Raw genomic sequence first — 9,101 nt, forward strand, 5'->3', positions numbered from 1 at the left:
AAAGGGCGCTGCCTCAGAGGCTCTGTGGCTCCCGCCTGTCCCAGAAGCTGTCAGCTTCTATGGTGCACACTCTCACTTGTGCAGACTAAGTTCCTAAGTTCGGCAGAGTCCCGGAACCAAGATGGCTCCCGCTGATCCTGAGGCAAAGCGCTCCCTGGCCGGGCGGAGATCTGTCCTCTGGCCAGGAGGGTGGAGGGATCACCTGAAGTCTTAAGATCCCATGGCTGGTGTTGTGAGTAGCTGGTGGGTGTCAGCCGACTCTGCGCCCTAGCTACCTCGGTGCTGGTAGGACAGGAAGGGGCTTGTGCCCCTACTCAGGCCGGGTTTTCTGCTTCCCTAACTAATGCAGTCTCAGGTCCCGCGCGATTGGATTGGAGCAGACGCTGTGTTCCACTGAACAGAAGTCTTAAGATCCAGTGGCGGGTGTCGTGGGTAGCTGGCGGGTGTCAGCCGACTCTGTGCCTTAGCTACCCCGGTGCTGCTCAGACCGGAAGGGGCCTGGCTGGTTTTCTGTATCAACTTGACACAGGCTGGAGTTATCACAGAGAAGGGAGCTTCAGTTGGGGAAGTGCCTCCATGATATCCAACTGTAAGGCATTTTCTCAGTTAGTGATCAAGTGGGAGGGCCCTTTGTATGTGGTACCATCTCTGGGCTGGTAGTCTTGGGTTCTATAAGAAAGCAAGCAGAGAAAGCCAGGGGAAGCAAGCCAGTAAGTAACATCCCTGCATGGCCTCTGCATCAGCTCCTGCTTCCTGACCTGCTTGAGTTCCAGTCCTCACATCCTTTGGTGATGTATCGCAATGTGGAAAGTGTAAGTTGAATAAACTCTTTCCTCCCCAACTTGCTTCTTGGTCATGATGTTTGTGCAGGAACAGAAACCCTGACTAAGACAAGCATCAATCTGTTGTTTCAAATGCCAGCCTAAATCCTCTTGAATATTCACAGCATTAGTAAAAATTTTTGATAAATGAATAACAAAAGTAGCTATCTTAACTTCTTGGGCCAAAGCAATTGCAGATCTAGTGGTGCTAGCTATTAACGTAATTAAAACTGTTGTAACAGCAATAATCATGTTCACTACCCTCTTGCTTTTGCTTAAACCTGACTCACTTCTTCCAGTATTTGCAAGCTTTTTTCAGAATACCAAGGTCCTATAATTCTCACATGCAATAAAACAAAAGCTGGTTGATAGACTACCATAACAGATGTGACAAGTTTCAATCACTAACACAATTAAAATATATATAATCAATACAACTTACGTTAAATATTGTAGAAGAAACAAAAGTAATTTTAACATGGCCAATTAATAAAAGATTATGAATCTTAACACATCCACTAACACTTTTTTGAAATCCAGATCCTGTCCCAATTTTGTCTATTGCCAATGTAATTTCATAGATCACTGCAGCTAACTTCCAGTTAAGCCTTTGGAAATGGCCTGCTTCTGATTGCCAAAGGCCTATGAACATCTCCTATTGCCCTATGTTTGATTGATTCCCTGAAATCAGCAATACACATATTATTGGAAATATTAAACCACATTCTAGTTTGATTATAACATTCTTTCCATCTAATAACCTAATTAAATGACAGTTCCACATTCTCTGTGGGTTCAGATACATAGGTTTGTATCTCATGGGGATCAGGGGCAAATCTCTTATTAATGTTTAAGTGTGCCCATTTCTATATTTTTAATTATGGTTTGTGAAACATTTTTCTTTGAAATTTGAGGAAATAGAAACACACCCATCATTTGTACTATTCTTCACAAAGTAAACAAGATTCCATCACCAAATCGTTTGAAAGTCATGATCTTATTATAAATTGACTCCCCTTCACAGGAAATCCAAGAAGTTGAGTATTATTACTAGTCACAAGAATTTCCAGTCTGGACCACACCACTGGGTGTATCAGTAATGAGTGAGGAACATAGGCCCAGTAGTCTTCACTGTGTGTGGAAACCATCTTCATGGCTGTCATCATTATCTTCTTTATCCTTCCCTCCCCCTCCCCTTCTCCCTCCCCCTTCCTTCCTCCTCCTCCTCCCCCTTGAGAATTATCAGAAAGTTGGAATTTTCCATTTATTGCACCAATCTTTCTGACAGCCAACACCCCCCGCCATTTTATTCCTGTGAAAAAACACAAATGTGACCATGTCCCCATATGAGTACAGGGTCAGATCCATGCCACTTGCCTGTCTTAGGATCCTTCCATTTCACTGAAGCCTATGTAGTTGAAGAGTGAGGAAGCCAAAATCCTCAGCAGCTGAATGTCCATGAACATACAAATTTTAAAAATTAAAATTAAAAAAAGTGATTTAAATAATTTTGTGATGTATGGAGATATAACTCCCCCTTTTTTAATTTATAAAGATATTATTTTAAAGTTCCAAGGGCCCGATCCACAAGATCTTGTCCTTGAGGACTATAAGGGATCCCAGTAATATGGGTACTACTAAATTGTCAACAGAAATTCTCAAATGCTTGAGTGCACTAACCAGGTCCATTATGTGATTTGGAACACCCAGCATTGAAAAACAACATAGGCAATGACTAATTACATTTTTTAGTTGCTTCTCTAGTTAAAGCAGTAGCAACTAAAAAGCCTGAGAATTTGTCAGTAGTCACATGTACATATTTTTATTTTCCAAAATCAGAAATATGCATAGCATCCATATGCCACAATTGATTAGGTACAAGTTCTTAAGGATAAAAACCGATATGTGATACAGGAAGAAATTGAGGACAAGTCTTTACAATTTGACGTGCACATTCTTTAGAGATACCAAATTGTTGTCTTAAGCTATTACTATTTTGATGATGTAAAGAATGGGATTGTTTGGCCAATTTTTCCTGTATAAGCCCTATAATATGCCTGGTATACAAATCTTCTTTGGCATTGCCATCACTAAGTGGTCTGTGCAATCCGGTATGACCTCTTAAATGTCCTATAAAGTAAGGAACAGTACATTCTCTTAAATTGAGTTGCATAAATATTTGCAAATTTTGAGAATTAGCAGTATCTAAAAAAGGAACAATTTCAAGCAATTGTAAACAATGAGCTATATATTGGATATCAGTATACAAATAAAAGTTTTATTTTCTTTTCAGCATCTCAACAATAGCAGCTACAGAACATAATTCAATTATTTGTGCTGAAGCAAGGGGAAACTCTAGAGAATGAACATATGATCCAATTATATATGCTTCCTTACCATTAGATGAGCCATCTGTAAATATAGTAAGCACATTTTGTATGGGCTGCATGCAGAAATTTACAGGAAATGCAAAATCATGCATAGAGGTAAATTGTAACAACTTGTCTTTTGAATAATAATTATCAATTTTGCCTGAAGAGTTTGCGCATGCAATAGGTCAAATATAAGTATTATGTAATAACCAATTTAGTTGCTGTTTGGAATAGGAATAAATTCTCAAAATATTTTGTGATTCTATCCTACAATTCTGTATTAATACAGCAACAGATTCATAATAGAGTGTTAGAACTTTACTTATAGACAAAGAAAGATTAATCCAAATTAACAGAACCTTTTGGCAAATAACTGTTGTGGTTGCATGAAAGGTAGCAAGAATGCAAATTGCCAACAATTGATCATGGTCTGTATAATATTTCTGTTGTTGACTAATAGCTTCCTTTACTTTCTGCAAAGCTATTTGTCCCTCATTAGTTAATTGTTGAGGAAAAATATGATTCACATCCCTCTTGAGAATACTAAACAGGGTTTTAAGTTCTGCTATGGTAAGCTTAAGATGAGGTTGTAGCCAGTTAACATAGCCTAACAGCTTTTGAAAATCAATTAAAGTAAGTTATCTTTTCTTATTTGAATTTTTCTCTGCCACAATTTGTTTAGGATATAACTGATGTCATAATATGGAAAAGGATATTGACTTTGAAACTTTTCTAGAGCAATAACTAATCCCCAAGGTTTTAAAGCTTGGAAAAGAGCAAAGTCTTGTAGTAAAACTCCTTCAGAAGGAACTCTAATAAAATATCATCCATATAATGAATAATATACACAAAAGGATTCAAAGTCCTTTTTGTATTGAAGCAGTAACAAATTTTTGACATAATGTAGGGCTATTAGCTATTCCTTGAGGCAAAAGTTTCCAATGATATCACTTTATGGGTTCTTTAAAATTACAAACAGGCACACAAAATGCAAAGCTTTTACAGTCATCAGGATGCAAAGGAATAGCATAAAAACAATCTTTTAAATTTATGATAATTTTATATGTACTTTTTGGGATGGCAGCTGGTGTAGGTAAGTCAGGATGTAATGCTCCCAATAAGTTTCATGGTTTCATGAACCTTTGGTAAATCTTGAAATAGCATCCACTTGCCTGATTTTTTTTCTTAATTAGAAATATAGGTGAGTTCCAGGTAGAACTAGAAAGTTCAGTGTGACCAGCCTAAACTAGCTGTTGAGAGGCCAGACATTTTTTCTAAAGTAAGAGATCACTGATCCACCCCAGTAATCTTATCTGCATGGAGTACAGGCTTGTCAATGGTGCCCATTAAGAATACCCTAGACCTGTTTTTCCTTCTCTAGGGGGTTAACTATAATGGTCTCCAATTCTCTGATTCTGCTTTCCTAACCTTTGATTAGGCAAATAACCACAATCAAACATTTGTAGAGTAACTTTGTTAATTTTATGGTATAAAAAGACTCCCATATCCTTCATCATAGCTCTTCCACACAAATTAACAGGCAAATTAGAAATAATTTGAGGTTGAAAACATCTTTGGTGGCCTTCGTTATATTCCCAATGTAAGAGATTACTGCTTTACTCAGGAAACTGACTTTGCCCTATCCTTTGTAACTGAGTAATGGCAGTTGTTTTAGGACAAGATCCAGGCCAATGGATAGAGGTTATTTCTGATACATCTGCTCCTGTATCCAACAGCCCTGTAAATTATTTTTCATTTATTAAGACTAATTCAGGTCTTTTAGCTTTTATTTCTTGGACCCAATAAGCTTCTGAAGAACCAAATCTTTTGCTCCTTAAACATCAGCTTTAACCTTATTTTCTGTCATAACTAATGCTATAAGGAGTAGTTGACCAATTCTCTGTCCAAGTTGGATGACAGAAATATGGGTAGGTGAAGAGCTTATAATTTTTATTTCCTCAGTATAATCTTTATCTATAACTCCTGGTGCAATCATTAATCCCTTAATTGTGGTATTGCTTCTTTCCTGCAACAGTTCCATATTCCCTGATGGTAATGGATCATATAGTCCAGAAGGAAGAGCCTGCATCCCCATTTTAGGAGTTAATACTGTGTAGATGGATGTCCAGTCCTGTGCTGCCTGGGATGTCTTGAAAGAGATCCTGAAAGTGTTGTTTTGCTGAGAAATGAACTGCATTGCCCCATAATATTGTTTCAGGGCCTGGGACTGTACCCCTCTCCAATTTCCCTGAGAAAGGGTATTTCCTAAGTCATCTCTCTAAGACTCGCATTCACTAGCCCATAGCATCCCTCTGTTCCCTTTAAGACAGAGTCCTTTTTTCTCTCATTATTTTCCTTAGTTTTATTTAGATAATTCCTTACTAGATGCCCTGTCTGCCCACACAGAAAACAACTTCCAGGAGACCTATTAACCCTCCTCTTTCCTTTTCCAGTCTGTTGAAATGCTGCCCATAACAGGGACCAATGTCAGAACATAATCTACTATAGTCTGTAACAGTTGAAGTCTTTCTTTAATGTCTTATGGCAGTCTGACAGGCTGTGTATACATTCTCATAAGACAGTTGTTTTACTAAAAGCATTCCAGCATTAGGATCTCCAAACACTTTCCAAAATGCTTTAATAAGCATATCAACAAACTCCTGAAAAGGTTCATCAGGTCCCTGCCTTATTTTTGAAATATTGTGAGACAAATCTCCTGTATTATGCAAGATATTCCAGGCTCCAGGAGCAGTAGCTCCAATCACAAGTATCAGGATTAAATTAGAACTGATTCTGTATATCCTGATATCAACCTTTTGTTAACCTGTCATAAGTAACTGAATTGTCAGCTTTAGCATTTAGCTCCACTGTCTGCTGGCATCTTTCAAAAAAATTCCATTTTCCATAACAGATAATCTCCTCATCCTAAACATGTATGAACTAACTGTTTCCAATCTGCAAGTGGAAGAGCCTCAGTAGACAGGCAATTTAATACAGTTATGGTGAATGGAGCAGTAGGTCTATACTGAGCATAGGCAGTTTTTAATTCCTTTATCTCGTTAAAGGGAATGGAAATCTTATATCTAACAGAGTTCCCTTGTTGATCCTGTGCTTCAAACAGGCATTGAAAACATATCCTTTTATATCTTCTCCTTGTTTTACAGCCTGTTTTAGTCCTGTCTGAACAGATGATAACAGAGTAACACTAGGATTTAAAGTAATAGGTTTCCCCTCATTTCTGTTACTCACTGGCGGAGGGAAAATTTTCAATTTTGGCTCTACTACTACTATGTCCTCCTCAGAATCTGAACTTTCACTACTCATTGTTGTCTAAGAACTTGCTCAAATCATTCAACAAGACAAGCTAATTGTTTTTGTTTCATCTTTTTCTGCCTCTGGAATATCCTTGCTTATTCATTTTGCAAAACAAAAAACAAAAACAAACAAAATCAAACAAACAAAACAAAACAAAAAACAACTTAAGAAAATCCCCAAAAGGCAGTCCTCAGTATGATACTTAGCAGCCTCTTTCTCCAATTTAAGTTTGCCTCTGTGATCAAAAGGCTCACCACTTTTTTCCTGAATTGTCTGAAACCTCAGAAATAAGAGGTGCAAGTGGAACAGCTTTGTTTTTCGTCTTGCTTTCACTATTTGTATCTCCCAATATCTTACTTAATTATATACTTTCATGTCTAGGATCTAAAGTATCTCTAACTAAGATCCAAAGGCTAAAAACATCTATTGGAACCTTTTCAGGACCATGTATTATGCAATGCCTTTTTTTCCTTTCTCCCACCTACTCCCATGTCTGTAAATTTATTATACCATTCTCAGGGAATGAAGAACAGATTTATTCTATAAAAATCAGAAACTGGGTAATTTGTTTTTGGCTTATCTTCACTCCTTTAACTTTTAGCATATCTTTAAGCATTTATACAAAAAGCATTCTATTATTACCTTTCCCCATTCATATGGGGTTTACTCACCTATGACCCAAATTTCCCTTTGTGTGAGCTTCCTTTCTCTGCGGAGTCCTTAATTGTACCCCTCTAACTGGAGTCCTACATCAGTCACTACCTGATCAAGCCAGCCCAGTCAGAAAACATGTTCTCCAGGGAGGGAGGGAGGATTAAAAGAAAACAACAATTAGACAATGATGTAGCATGACCCCCGCCAGTTCTGAAGCTCAAACAGGGTTATTTTTTTCCCAGTCTTCTTTTACACCATTTTAAGTACATGCAAATAATTTGGTCAGTCCTAAGGCATAAACAAAGTGGTTATGGAACAAAGTATAGACAGTGTAGTTAAGGAACATGCAACGCATAGATGGAAAGTCCCCCAATTACTGTATTAAGCGTCTTAACAAGACTCATGGAGATACAAAGAACACATTCCTCAGCTCTATTAACCTGAGCCTACTTCATAGTCCTAGCTCACAGTCAAATTTCTGTCTGAGGTTACTTCTGTGTCCTCAATTGGACACATTTGTCCAATGGCAAATTCCTGCCAAATTCCTAGAATGTCTCCCCAAAAGCTGTCCACAATAGGAAGGCCTCCACATGAGTACATATATTTAATGTATGTCAGCCATTGTCTCTGTTGGTTAGTGACATTGATTTCAATGATACTGTAAAGTATATAAAGCCTAAGAGGGCCAGTTCTCAGCAATTCTGTATACAGTGGTATGGGATGTCTGAGAGCAAGAACCAGTCATTCCTGGCCCCACACAGCCCACACAAAACCGGCCCTTCTGTGGTATTCAGTTGTCTGTGGTGCCTGAGAGTTGAAGCTGAGACTGCACCTTCTCAACGTCCTGGAGTGGGGTCCTGTGGCCTGTGAGGCCCAACACCCATCCCAGGCTGCTCCATGGGGCCTCTTTGCAGTTGACCTGACCTCTGGTGGTATGCTGGTCTCTCCCACTCCTTTATTTCCCCACGTCTGGTGCCCAACAGGAATCAACGACTTAAAGATAGAGTGAACATAGAATGAATGAGAAAAATGAGTTTAAAAAAATTGAAAATGTCTTGCCAGGGGAATAATCAGGATTTTAGAATGTGGTCTACATGGGATTTCTGGGAATGCTTGACCTGTTATGACAAACTTAGGGCCTGGATTTAGGCTTATACAATAAGTAGAAGGGAATTTAATTATAGTTAAATACATAGAATGTGAAGCAACCGGATACGCACAGACAGCCTGGTCTCCAGTTGAGCTTAGGTCTTGAATCCTGTGGGACCCTGTGGGTGGTAATTTCCACCTATATGGGACAGAAGGTGTTCGATCATGTCTCCTGGATCCCTGGCTCCTGTCAAAGTTACCACCACCGTAGCTCCTACAGGAGAGGCATGTGACTATCAGTCTGCCCTATGCACTGCCTAATTGCTGCTAAGATTGGCAAAAAATCATGGGGGGGGTGTTTTTCCTTCTCAGGTATCTTTGTTTTTGATGAAAGAAGCTACTCTGACCCACAAGTCCAGGCTATAAATATTATCATTGGCCATGCATGGCGCTATCTGAAGAACTTCCTCCCAAAATAAGGAGGCTTGTTTTTTGGCTATCTTTATTCCTTGGTGTTTTAGTAGGGCATGTGTTTCCCTGGCCTGGGGTGAATTTTTTTATGTGATGGTGAGTTGCCCATGATAGAAAAGAGGAGAAGTGGGCTGTCGAGATTTAGACAGAGGCCAGAGGGACCTTCAGCCAACACCAGAGAGTAGCTCTGGCCAGGAGGCTTCAGTTGCCCCTTTCGTTTGTCTAAGTCCACGCAATGGCATTGACCAAAAGTACAGTAGGAAAAGACAGATTGTTTCCAGAGGTGTGAGGGCTCACCTTCCTGCAGTATCCCTTAGGTGCAGTTGTGTCTGTTCAAGCCTCACGTTGGGCGCCAGATGTGGACCTGGGTACCAGAGGT

This window comes from Mus caroli, unplaced genomic scaffold (assembly GCF_978045245.1).
Source record: "Mus caroli unplaced genomic scaffold, Mus_caroli_1 scaffold_4, whole genome shotgun sequence".
Lineage (NCBI taxonomy): Eukaryota > Metazoa > Chordata > Mammalia > Rodentia > Muridae > Mus > Mus caroli.